This window comes from Pseudophryne corroboree, chromosome 2, assembly GCF_028390025.1.
Source record: "Pseudophryne corroboree isolate aPseCor3 chromosome 2, aPseCor3.hap2, whole genome shotgun sequence".
Classification (NCBI taxonomy): domain Eukaryota; kingdom Metazoa; phylum Chordata; class Amphibia; order Anura; family Myobatrachidae; genus Pseudophryne; species Pseudophryne corroboree.
This window is the reverse complement of record NC_086445.1, coordinates 1006281800-1006295946: the sequence shown is the minus strand read 5'-3', so window position 1 is coordinate 1006295946 and position 14147 is coordinate 1006281800. Positions and strand designations below refer to the sequence as shown.

The 14147-nt window shown below is 43.0% G+C and overlaps 1 protein-coding gene across 1 annotated transcript in view; it reads left to right on the top strand.

The window, feature by feature from the left end:
* The first annotated feature begins 289 nt into the window (after positions 1 to 289).
* Positions 290 to 14147, top strand: part of ERG (ETS transcription factor ERG) — a 388215-nt gene continuing 374357 nt past the window's right edge. The window contains exon 1 of the mRNA XM_063956572.1: positions 290 to 503. The gene's annotated coding sequence lies outside the window, so the exon portion shown is untranslated. The remainder of the gene's footprint in view (positions 504 to 14147) is intronic.

Genomic DNA, 14147 nt, shown 5'->3' with positions numbered 1-14147 from the left:
AAAAACGGTTGATTATTTTATTTCAGTACTTTTTATGTGTTTGTTTCTACGTCGTTTTCTTTTTCAGGCTCAGGAACTCGTGTACTATATGTGTAGTGCCTGTGAGACCTTGGGTTTGTCTTCTAGGTTTGTGTCTGGTGGTCTGTGGGGTACGTTGCTGCAGTAGTGGAAGTTGCAGTCTGGGAGGACTGTAGTCGGTTTTCACTGATCCATGATTGGAGAAAGAAAAAGACTCATACAGACTCTGCACTCTGGGCTGAAACCACTGCCAGGGATTGAGTCAGTGCAGATTGCTCCATCCACAGGCACAGAGCTTGCAGTGTACACACATTCGCCACTTGCTCACAGGGAGATACTACACATACACATTCAGGCTGGCTGCTGCTGCTTCAGCCAGGGGAGCTTCCAGTCCAGCCTTCCTCGCATCCAACCTCCTCCCTCTGCTGCTGCAGGGTGAACGTCCCCATCCTGGGATCTAGGATCGTCTCCATTCCGAAGGCTCGGTAAGATTGAAACTTTTTTTTCCAACCTTCCTGGATTTTAATGAACTTTTCTTAAGTATACGACTCTCCACGAGACTACAAGTTTGACGTTGAAGTGTCTTCATCATCGTTCTGACACTTGTAGGACACATGTTGCTCGTAGCTTATGAATGTCAAAAACTGTCATGTATGTGAATAGTTTATTAAGTTTCCACTCTTTTTTCCCTAAAAATATTCTCTACCTCTGCCGTTCTGGTGTCTCCAGCAAGGATTTTTTCTCCCCGTCTTCGTGCAAAGGTTTACAGAGCATTATAATCTATTAAATTCGTTTTCGGGAAAAGTTGATGACTGTTTTGTCATTTATAACAAGTGACGTCCCAGAAAACTCCAGGTTCCAAATTGAGAAGTTTAGATTTACAAGCAGTTTATTTTGACATATGATAGCCTGTCCCCCCCCTTGTTTAATAAGGCATTAAAGGGGAGGCAAAGATCCGATGTTTGTTAAATGTCTCTTGGTTGTATCATCCAGATGGGATTATATATTTGGTTTTCACGCATGTTTTTTTTTTTTTTTTTGAAGTGAGGTCAGTGATCAGGATGAATGGTGATGTGTAAAACAGAGGAAAGGCTTTAGTGAGAGACTCATCAGAGGCTGTAGAGATTCAATCTGTCCAAGCACCATACTTAATATTAATTAGTTCCTCGTTATCACGTCTTTCGTGAACTTTTATCTCCAAAATTTACTATAAATTTTTATTTTATTTTTGCAAAATGGGGCCATATAATTAAAGGGAAACTGTACTCAATTTTTCACCAATTTTTAAGCAAAATAAACTTCTGAAATAACTGTTCCCGCTTGGTAAGACAAGAGTAGACGCATGTCTGATTTATTATAGAGTTCTTGATTGATAAAAGCAACTACTCATCCTCTTACCATGAGCAGTTGGATTTTGCCCACTGGGGGCACTGTTGCTTGCGGTCAATGGATTGTGTTTTCACTTGTGGCGACTGGCTAAACAATATGGCAGCTCCTACTAGTAGTTGCAAAAACCCAGAAGAATTATATATATATATATATATATATATATGTAAAATCAGGATATTACATAGGGATTGAAGAGGATATGTTTTGTTATTATTGTTAAAGGGTAAAGCCATTTTGTAGGGGAGACAATATTCAATCTTCGAGGAAACAGTGACACCACTGAGGCATGAGGCACCAAGATCTACAAAGTGCCTCACTACTGTAGTTCCTAGAAACTTGATAGACTTAATTCCCCTGGATAACGGATCAGAATGCAAGATGCAATAAGGTGACGGGTAGACATTAAACCCCGTTGTTTTGCTGTGGCCTGTGTTTGTTAGCAGGCAGCTCTTAGTAAGTGGTTGTCATGTACTGTAGTGTATACTTCACACCTTTAGGAATAGGCCCAGTCTCACAAGAAGCATATGAAAGAAGATTGGTCACTTAAACTTTCTGCCAGAGAAGCAACACAGGAAGGTCATATCCAGAGCTGGTTTATTAAGAAAACATGCGGATCAGTCACTTGGGAGAAGAGTTCAGCTTTCCCCTCTTGCTGTGCTGAGCTGCGCTCTCTAACAAGAAACTCACTGTAGGGGCTGCAGGACTTAACTTGTTGCAGATGCACTGCTTCATAAATTGTATTCGTCCAATGCTTCTCCCCTTATTCCTCTCACAAACGTGCAAATCATATTACACTATGGATGGAAAGTGCTTTGTATGCATTGCTTCTTGTTTGCTTCTCCCTTCTTATAGTACTTTTTACACTTATTTACACATTGAAAAATATTCTTTGTTCTTATTATATTATTACTCTCTTTAAAATTAAAAATAATATCTACAGTATATATATATATATATATATATATACATAAATATGTATATAACTATATATAATATGTACATTTACAGTCAAAATAAATAAATAATTAAATAAATATATCTGTGTGTATAATATATATACACACACACACACACACACACACACACACACACACACACACACACACCATTACACTGTCTGTGCTGACCAAGTATACATACTATATATATATATATATATATATATAAAATATATATATATATATATATATATATAAATATATATATGTACGTACTGTACATGTGAACCTGTTCTTTGCTCGCATTGAAAAGTCTTAAAATCAGGACACAATTGTGAGGGTGGTCTTCTGTATGCTGAATGTCGGGATCCCGGCGCACAGTATACCGGCGCCGGAATCCCGACACTCGTCATACCGACAACTATTCTCCCTCGTGGGGGTCCACGACCCCCCTGGAGGGAGAATAAAATAGTGTGGCGCGCGTAGCGCGCCACCGAGCCCGCAAGGGGCTCCTTTGCGCTCGCCACGCTGTCGGTATGCCGGCGGTCGGGCTCCCGGCGCCGGTATGCTGGTCGCCGGGAGCCCGAGCGCCGGCATACCGTACTACACTCAATTGTGAGTGTGTACCTGTGTGATATCTTGTGGCTATAGTTTGTACATGAATTGTGCAATGTTCTGTAAGGATGTTTTATTTATTTACTTATTTTTAAATGAGCCCTGAGGTCTATTGGGCAGTCCTTGCATACATTAATTTTCTGTGGCGCTCTTGATATTAAGCAGTAAAATAGTAAAACAATATGCATTGGATCTATCAAGAAGACCAGTGTGATGAGTGACATGTCAGCATGTACTAATATTTGCTCCTATAATCACTGCTTGTGTGTGCTTTCACCCTGCAGTCAGTTGCTACTCTGTGGATGATGGACACACAATGCCATTAGTTTATTAGTTGTGTCCCATAATAGGCTCCTTTTGACCACATGCGACAGAAAGCGCGATTTTCTGTTTACCCCGTTGTGTACAGATCTCTTTTCTTTATACCGCAGTCTCCCTTGGGCCTGTCTATAACTTAATATTCCCAAGACAGCGTCAGATCTCTATTCATAAACTCCGTCTGTAAGTTCAGTACTTAAAGGAACTTTGTCTTTCTGATATTCAGAGCCAGCAGAACCAATTACAGGCGCACTTGACCCTCCGGAAACTTTTGACCCTTGTTAAAGCTCCCGCTGTGTCTTTACATCTCATATTTACCAATCTCTTAATTACAAACTGCCTCATTGTGTGTTACTCCTGCATCATGTGTTCCTAATATACCATTACTACATGGCAAATACTGTACAGTACATTTGGTTGTTGCTAGGCGTAGGTTAGGTCCGACCGGCATTGCGCTGCTTTTATAGGTGTATATCTGGCTTAATAAGTGTTGGTTTTGTTCTGTGCTATAAGGTAATCAGAATGATTAAACAAATAGGAGTGACGCAGAAGAGAACAGAATCAGTGTCGGACTGGGGCGTGTAGGGCCCACTGGGGGAATGCAGTGGTAGGGGCCCATGTTAGGGGTGTGGCCAGTCTGCAGAGGGGGTGTGGCCTGCCACCTCATTGGTTTGACCAGATATTAGAGAGTGCAACGTCTGGGCCCCTTCATAACTATATACAGTAAATTCAGCTGCTGCATGCATGATAATGTACCAGCAGTCGGACTGGCTCACAGGGGAACAGGGGAAACCACCGGTGGGCCCCACTACATGTGGGCCCTTCTCCTCCTCTAGGGATCAGGTTCCAGACTATATTCTAGTGCACTTGAATTATGCATTATACTTATGTTACATTATACTTAACAAGAATATGGTTTATGATATGTTTACCAAGGGATACAGAACATGTACTCTGTAATTGTTAGCCAAACCTCTGAGGTGGCTGGCCACGCCCCAGTGGAGCCTGGCCACACCCTTAAGCATGGGCCCCTACAACGGCAAACCCCCTGGTGGGCCCTTCATGCCCCAGTCTGACACTGTGTACCAGATTAATAACAGCAATGCACTGTAGAAAATACACCACAGTCCAGTATAAGGTAACATGTGTATAATGTATAATTCAAGTGCACAGCCTGGAACCTGATCCTTAGAGCAGAAGGTGGGGCCCCCAGGCAGTAGGGCCCACCGATGGTTTCCCCTGTTCCCCTGTGGGCCAGTCCAAGCCTGAACAGAATGTATGAATTTGGCTCACAAGTTCAAAAACTGTATTATAAATCATCTTTAGCCACAAATGTTTTTAGCATTTTTGCATGAAAGTCCTGATGCAGGGGAGAAAAAGAGGGACTGCCTCATTCTGCACAATCCTGCCCCCAATGTGGGGGCAGAAAGACACCTACTCTGTGGCAATTTATGAGAGGAGGACAGCGATCTGCAGAGTGATAAGAGTTACCTTATATTCTCAGTGTTGTGTACATACCATGAGTGCAGCACATGTCGCATGTCAGGGGGACCAGAGATGAGCCCTCGGCCTGCAGCATTTTATTAGCAGTTTACTCATCTTGCTTTTTATTTAGAATATAATGCGAGTACTGGAAAAGTGATCATCTTAGTGTAAACAGCACATGACGTTCCCCAGTGATGAATGTCATACGGACGGCTGAAAAATAAGACCCACTAAATCTGGTATATCCAAATTAGCATTTTTGGTTTTGCACTTTGAGGGTTTGTTTTCTTGGAAACAGAAGCAGCAGAAAAATAAAAACTAACAGGAGGCTTCAGCAAACCTTCTAAAATGGACAAGAAGAGGTGTTGACTCTAGCAACCAATCAGATGTGAGCTATCATTTATCTAGTACAGTCTGCAAAATGATACCTAGAATGTGATTGGTTGCCATGGGCTGCACATATACTTGCCCTCTTTAGAATGTTTAATAATTAAACCTATTTGTCCAAGTCCCTGGGCGGATTACCTACTACATCCTGACCTCTATGTCACAAGGAAAAAACAGGAACTAAAACTGGGTCTTAGGGACACATTAAATAAGATATTTTCCCGGGTTGCTCCCTTCCTCTGGAATTCTCTACCTCTCCCCCTCAGACTCTCCACCTCTCTACAAAACTTTAAACGAGCTCTCAAGACCTACTTCTTCACCAAACCCAGCCAACTTACATCCTAAACCTTTGTTCCACTCTCACTGGCTACCCCATGTGTATTACCCCTGTATGTCAGTTCCTCCCCTTTAGCATGTAAGCTCTCACAGGCAGGGCCCTCGTTCCTCATGTGCCTTTCCCTCTCTCACTTATACTATCTTCTATTCAAGGCTCCCTTCAACAGCACCAAATCCCCCGGTTTTCTGCGCCCTAATACTTATTTCAGTGTCATCAGCTGACGCAGCCATGTTATATATATTCCCTGTACTTGTCCTGTATTGTCTTGAACTGTAAGTTGCTGTTTTCCTGTTTATGATTATTCGTTTGTGTACTCTGTAACTGAGCGCTGCAGATCCCTTGTGGCGCCATATAAATAAAGGATAATAATAACTATAATTATGAATAAAGTATAATAATAATAATTACCAATCTTACAGTATATGGTGCTCCAACCAGTCAGCTCCTGTCATTTTTCAAACGTATGACAGCACCTGGTTGGTTGGAGCAGAATTTAAAGACTAGTAACGACTGTGATAACAAGAATCACTCATCAGTAAATATGATCCTTAATTTTGACTATTACACCTTTGCAGCATTGTGCTAATAATCATTCAGCTGGCAGTTTAAAATAGTGGTGAATGCGGGGGGGGGGGGGGGGGGGGGGGGCATCTGTCCACTACTGCCAGCTGCTGCGGCACATCATGCAGGGAGAGAGAGGAGACTCTGCTGGGTGCTGGGCTGCAGAGGTCAATTTTCCTCTCTCCTCCTGTATGATGTGCCGCAGCGGCTGCCCTGCCATACAGTGGTCAGCGGCAGTGTACAGGTGAGAAGTGTTGCAGGGGGGTAATAAAATTAGCATAGCCCCAGTGCCAAAAATGGTCCCATTTGTGGCTGTATACTTTTTTTTTCTTAAATACATTGCGTAACTGTTTTCCTGCCCTCCAAGCACCTTAAAATGAAAGCCCAGACTTCAAATGAGCCTAAGCTGCCGCATTAAGGGCTTGTACATGTGTTTGATTATTTTTGTTCATTTGCGCATCGTTCCTTTTAGGTTGGAAATACACCTTGGCATGCTTGTCTGATGAATACACAGACAAGTGTTACATGTTTGGTCTACACAGTTGGTGTAGTGGTTAGCAATGCTGACGCACAGCACTGAGGTCTGGGTGTGAATCTCGCCAGTACTATCTTTGCAGTGTTTGTATATTTCCATTAAAGTTCCATTAAAGTTGACTGAAAAGCGTTACAAAGACTGCGGCATCTGCTTGCGCGTGGCACACCCCCTAGGCAGAGCCGTCTTCACAGCAGTGTAGACCCCTGGGCACAGCAATGTACTGGGCCCCCTACCCATCCTCCAGTGGTAGGGGTGGGGGAGCTATCAGCGGCAACTTTGATGTCCTGCGGGCGGTAGGGGGTGTTCTATCTTCCGCTCAGCATGTAGGACCTGGAGCAGTAATTTCTCTAATTACTCCTTTACTGCACAGATGGGGCTAAACTGTAGAAGGGGGCATTGGGCTGAATGAACAAGCCCTGGTACATAACTTCCAGGGTGATAGGGAGTGTTTAATACGTAGGGGAGGGGCGGGTAGTGGAGTGGGCTTAATATTTATCATTTTCCGGTGAGAGGTCAGCTTGCTTGACTGCAGATATCTCAAGTTCCTGAAAATATATTTCTTAGCGTTGAATGGGATAAAAAACTAGAGAGGCCCACCTTTCAAATGGTTCTGGGGACTTGGGGATCAGAGTTCAGGAGCCAGAGCAATCCACCAACTAAAATCTAAAACTGCATACCAGGCGTGTGGAGCTGGAGCAGGGACCAGCTGCTTGAAGGCTGATATCTCTGGTTCTGGGCATAGTAGAGACAAGCTGCCAGTGTCCAACAAAAGGGGAGAGCCACAGATTTTGTTTTATACCCTCAGAAATACTCTAAGGCAGAAAGAACCCGAGATATCTGGCTGGGAAGAGCAATTAATAGGCTTGGATGGGGACCACTGCTTTTAAGTCGGATATCTCCGGTTCCCCAGGGCCGATTTTCAAAAATCTGGTACCCTTGGAAAGAGGAGACCCTCAGCTATCAGCCTAGGGCCCTTATTCTCTTGGGGCCCTTGGGCAAGAGCCCATTGAGCCCATACGAAAAGACGGCCCTGCCCCTAGGCAGCCCCAACCTGAATCTGCTGAGATTGGCAGACACCTATCTCAGCAGTGTACCTGGGGGCATGGCGGCACAGGCAATGCAGCACCTCTTGTACCGTGCATTGATTCCTATGTGTCCATAATGTATGACAGTGCAGGAGGCTACAGAATGGACATTTAAAAAAATAAATCACAATATAACTCCCACAAAAGAAAAATAGATTTATTCCAATGTGCTCCCAAATAACTGTCTTACCTGTCCCAAAAAGAAACAGTTTAACATTTTCCTGGTTAGCCTACTGTACAAATAGCAACATGGGGGGTAATTCCAAGTTGATCGCGGCAGGAAATTTTTTAGCAGTTGGGCAAAACCATGTGCAATGCAGGGGGGGGCAGATATAACATTTGCAGAGAGAGTTAGATTTGGGTGGGTTATATTGTTTCTGTGCAGGGTAAATACTGGCTGCTTTATTTTTACACACAGAGATAGTATCTGCACACTCAATATAATGCTAATATATTGTGGGTGTATGTTTTTCGTTGCCATAAACCCACTTGGTGGAGACCCCTTTTCCTAAATAACGAACAATATTCTATATACGAGGGGGTGCAGTCAACTACAGTAATTATGAACTAGAATTGGGGGGGGGGAACAGGAAGAAGTCTGTACTGTTGACTTGAGACAGAGTCAGTTGTATCATAAAAAGTAACCTTTATTAGATATGTATTAAAATGAGATGTACATTTGTATGTTTATCCCAAACTCGCAGTGAAACATAAGGTTTAAAATCTCACAACAAACATATATGTGAATAAAGAAGAATAAAGAAATGTGAACGAAAGATTAAAAGGCGTGTCCACGTGTGGTTATTTTTCTTTTTCAGTTCCACCTTCACAAAATTGTTCCTGTATATACCCAAATTGTTAGTATAATTTGGGTATATACAGGAACAATTTTGTGAAGGTGGAACTGAAAAAGAAAAATAACCACACGTGGACACGCCTTTTAATCTTTCATTCACATTTCTTTATTCTTCTTTATTCACATATATGTTTGTTGTGTGATTTTAAACCTTATGTTTCACTGCGAGTTTGGGATAAACATACAAATGTACATCTCATTTTAATACATATCTAATAAAGGTTACTTTTTATGATACAACTGACTCTGTCTCAAGTGCGTCAACAGTACAGACTTCTTCCTGTCCCCCCCACCCCCCCCAATTCTGCTTTATTTTTACACTGCAAATTAGATTGCAGATTGAACACACCACACCCAAATCTAACTCTCTCTCTGCACATGTTAAATCTGCCTCCCCTGCAGTGCACATGGGCCCTCATTCCGAGTTGTTCGCTCGGTAATTTTCTTCGCATCGCAGCGATTTTCCGCTAATTGCGCATGCGCAATGTTCGCACTGCAACTGCGCCAAGTAAATTTGCTAAGAAGTGTGGTATTTTACTCACGGCATTACAAGGTTTTTTCTTCGTTCTGGAGATCGGATTGTGATTGACAGGAAGTGGGTGTTTCTGGGCGGAAACTGGCCGTTTTATGGGTGTGTGAGAAAAAACGCTGCCGTTTCTGGGAAAAACGCGGGAGTAGCTGGAGAAACGGGGGAGTGTCTGGGCGAACGCTGGGTGTGTTTGTGACGTCAAACCAGGAACGACAAGCACTGAACTGATCGCACTGGAAGAGTAAGTCTCGAGCTCCTCAGAAACTGCACAGAAAAATACTTCGTTCGCAATTCTGCTAAGCTAAGATACACTCCCAGAGGGCGGCGGCTTAGCGTGTGTAATGCTGCGAAAAGCGGCTAGCGAGCAAACAACTCGGAATGAGGGTCATGGTTTTGCCCAACTGCTAAAAAAAATCCTGCTGCTATCAACTTGGAATTACCCCCATTGTTCCCAACCAAACAAAGGCATCTTCAACACATAAAAAGTAACCTACTCATGGCAGTCCGAAGTCCCTCTGGTCATTAATTAGTTGATTTATGTGCCATTCAAAGGGGTCTATTCATGAAGCAGTGAAAAGTGTGGAGAAGTGAGCCAGTGGAGAAGTTGCCCATGGCAACCAATCAGCATTGAAGTAACATTTATAATTTGCATACTATACAATTGTACGGAGCATCTGATTGGTTGCCATGGGCAACTTCTCCACAGGCTCACTTCTCCACTCTTTTCACTGCTTCATAAATAGACCCCCTAATGTATTCAAATCTGATTACATTTAGAGGCATTTCATACTAATCGTTGTAATATTATAAAGTATCCAGATAGCTTTCTCTATTGCTTTTCAGTGTGCAATTATCCTTCCTTATTGTAGATTATTTGAAGCCAGGATCCCTGGGACAGACGGGATCCTGGCGTCGGTATGGTGACCAGCGCTGTGTCCCCAGCTGCGGCAGGTCAGTGAAACACAGCGGCGCTGCTGATCCCTGGCAGTCAGCACATATATTGCATACAACATTGCATGAGTGCTAACTGCCCACCCTCCCCCTGCAGTGTGTGGCCGGCACTGCAGCCCAGGGGCAGAAGCAGCCGCTGGCTGTTAGTATTTGCTACATGGAGATTCCAGTTGGTGTTTAATGGTGCATTTCAACCACTGGGACAGATGTATTAACCTGGAGAAGGCATGAGGAAGTGATAAACCAGTGATAAGTGCAAGGTGATAAACGCACCAGCCAATCAGCTCCAATATGTAAATTAACAGTAACGATCTGATTGGCTGGTGCGTTTATCACCTTGCACTTCTCACTGGTTTATCACTTCCTTATTTCTTCTCCAGGTTAATGCATCTGCCCCACTGTACAGTAGGGGGAATTCAATTGCCGATGACTTGTTCGTCCAACCGAATTCCCATGACACCTGCCACACTTTAGGGCAGCGGGATCTCGCTGAAAAGTGTTCACTACCCCATAGAGTAGCAAGCACTTTTTTTAGCGAAAGGGATGTGAATTGCACTGCGGCAACGCAATATACACATATATACACCAACACAGAGAAATCATAAGAGCTCTCCGACAGAGTTACTTTTGTATCTGTCTTTGGGGTTATAGCCTTATATTCACCAAATGGCTCTATTTAAATATCTCTAGCTAGTACACACTGTTATCCAATTATTTTATATCTTTTTCCACCAAAATTATAGTTACACCAATACCCAATCTTTTGTTCTACATATTGACTATATAAAATTATTTATAAAACTTTTTATTTGAAAAAACAAAAAAACAAAAACAAATCAACACAAATGATATACAGACAGTATAAAATTCTAAATGTCATCATTGGTACGGCCACACCTGGAATATTGTGTACAGTTTGGGCACCGTACTATAAAAAAGATATTGTGGAACTTGAAAGGGTTCAGAGGCAAGCAACCAAATTGATTAAGTGGCTAGAGGCACTGGGCTATGCGGAAAGGCTTTCTAGGTTAGGTATGTTTACACTCCAAAAGAGGCAGTTAAGAGGGGACATTATTAACATTTACAAATACAGTATATAAGGTGACAATACAAGGACCTATCGGGCGATTTGTTTATTCAAAAATCTCTGCACAGGATACGCGGACGCCCTCTGAGATTAGAGGAAAGGAAATTTAATACCATACGAAGGAAAGGGTTCTTCACATGGTATCCGGTATTTAGGTCGACACCTCTTAGGTTGACACTCATTAGGTCGACCACTATTGGTCAAAATGCAATAAGTCGACATGGTCACTAGGTCGACATGGCAAAGGTTGATACATGAAAAAGGTAATTTTCACATTTTTTACTTTTTCATACATTACGATCCACGTGGACTACGATTGGGAATAGTAACCTGTGCCGGGCGCAGCGGTAGCAGAGTGCGGTTCCTTCGCGAGCCATGCGAGGGGACACAGTGCACTAATTGGGGTTCCCAGTCACTTTACAAAGAAAACGACAAAAAAAAACAACAACTCATGTTGGCCTTTTTCCATGTCGACCTAATGACTGTGTCAACCTGTTTCAGGTGTCAACCTAATGACTGTCGACCTAGCTACTGTCAACCCAACGATCCACACCCCTTCACAGTAACGGCAGTAAGGATTTGGAATTTTCTGCCTGAGAAGGTAGTAATGGTGGACTAAGTCAATAAGTTTAAAAGTGGAGTAGATAAATTCCTAACTGAAAGAAATATCCAAGGATATATCATTTACAGAAAGTATATATTAGAAAAAGTATGAATTATTTTTGCTATTAGACTAAATAAACAACTTCATCCTGGTCATTATAGTAAACTACTGTATAGTCACATTCAGATTAGTGTAAGGAGTATAATACAGGTTGAACTCGATGGACATTGTGGGGGATATTCAATTGTTTGATCAGTCAGTTGGGTATCTCTGTTTTTTCCTATCTAATAGACAGGGGGAAACAGACACTCACTGACTTTTCAAACATTTGAATTCCCCCCTTTATCTTTTTTTCAACCTCGTCAACTATGTCACTATTGTCACTATGACATGATATTACAATCAGTGGAGGTCAAGTGTCACTCTTTCTGTAAAGATAAAAGTGGGTCATTTTGGTACCGTTTTAGGTGGAATTTTGTACTTTTATGCTCTCTTCAGAGTTGTAAACACAGACCTTAATGCCCATATCATTTATGGCAGCAGCAGGCTGTTTTAGCATGGCACCGCTAAAGTGACAGGACGCATTTTGCTGTTTAAAAATCGTGCACGACGTGGCGCCCTACTAATACAGTCTGGCATTAAGACTACACTATGCCACACATTAGTAGTGCCCTTATACACTATGCAACACTTAAGAACCTTATACCACACATTATCTACCCCATCCCCCCAAAAAATATGTAAATAGGAGCTAATCACATGACTGACCCATGGCTTGTAAGTACAGACATTGAGCGTGATAACACCAGGAGAGGTGCCACTGCCACATTTTACACACACAGACCGGGGATATAGTGACCGCCTTCCTCACCTTCCAGCCCAGCAAGCACCTCTAGCGCATCAGAGAACTGTACCTCCTAGTCATCCTCTATCCTGTACAGATCATACTCGATCTTGTCTCCCCAGCCTCCGCCACCGGGACAGAATTCCCACCAACCCCAGCCTCTTTCTTCCTGGTGATGCAGCGGCAGCTATGATTGGTCAGCGTTGCTGCAGATGGGCAGCGCAGTGTGCTGCCAAGATTGTGTGCTGAGAGCGGACAGTATGTATCTTTGTGTCTGCTATATACATGCAACATGGTCACCCATCACCGAGCGCTCCTGTTACCTGCGGGCCAGCCCTGGCTGTAATGTATATTAATAGTGGCACGCCATCTCAGCGCCACTCAAATCCGGCGCCTGGGGCATGTGCTGCAGCTGTATCTGCATACAAAATGCTACATTACAGTGTATTCCTGGTAATCACTGAAATGTAGTATTTCGTATGCAGATACAGTGCACTTGTGCATCCTAGCCACATAGTAATGCAAATTAGACGCAGATAAGAAAAAGACACCCGACATTAGAAGTGCTGCCAGCTGACTCACGCCAGGCCTCTCCTGCTGCATGATTTATTGAGACAAGATGTATGAGAACACATCTGTATCCAAGCAGAGGCAAAGGTCACAGTGTTAGCGGCCGTGTGAGTGCTGCGTGCGGGTGGGTTGGTTGTGCAGTAGTGTACGTTATACTGTATGTGTGAGGGGTATTATGTGTGTCATGTGTATAAATGCATCAATAATGTGCAGCAATATCTGTGTCATTATGTGTATAAGTGCACTAATAATGTGCGGAATATGTGAAAGGAACATTACGTGTTTAAGGGCATTAATAAACGTTGGTATAATGTGTAAGGTGAATTATGTTTATAAGGACATTGATAATGTGTGTCATATGTGTAAGGGGGTTTACTGCGTGGTGGTATGTGTATAAATGCATTACTAATGTGTGGCATTATGTGTATAAGGTGCTCTACTGTATATACGTTACGTATAGAAGGCACTACTGTGTGGTCTAATGTGAATAAAGAGAAATATGGTGTGATGTAATGTGAATGAGGAGCAATTCAGTGTAATGTAATGTGAATAAGGGGCACTACTGTGTGATGTAACGTGAATAAAGGATACCGCATGATATAATGTGAATAAAGTTGCACTACTGTGTGGCGTAATTTGAATTGGGGTTACTATTGTGTGGCCATGCCCCTCCCCAGCAAGAACACACCCCTTTTTGGGCTGTGCGCTGAATGTGCGCACTGTTCCTATTTAAAATATAGGGGGTAGGAACAACAAATGAGGACTGCTATGGGTGAGGGGTGAATGTGCTGGGAAAGGGGTGCATGGTCAGAGGCGGAACTAGTTGCGGTACTAGGGGGCATAAGCCAAAATCTTGTCTAGGGCATCATATTTGTTAGGGCCGGCACTGACCACTACATATGCAAATTTCCCATTAAGCTGCCCTATTATCTAGGAAAACATTTGACTAAGGTGCACCCCCCCTCCCGCCAGCTATTTTTCCATGGGACTCGGAGTAAAACCGGGGGCGAGGAGGGTTTGATCAGGAGGACTAATCAT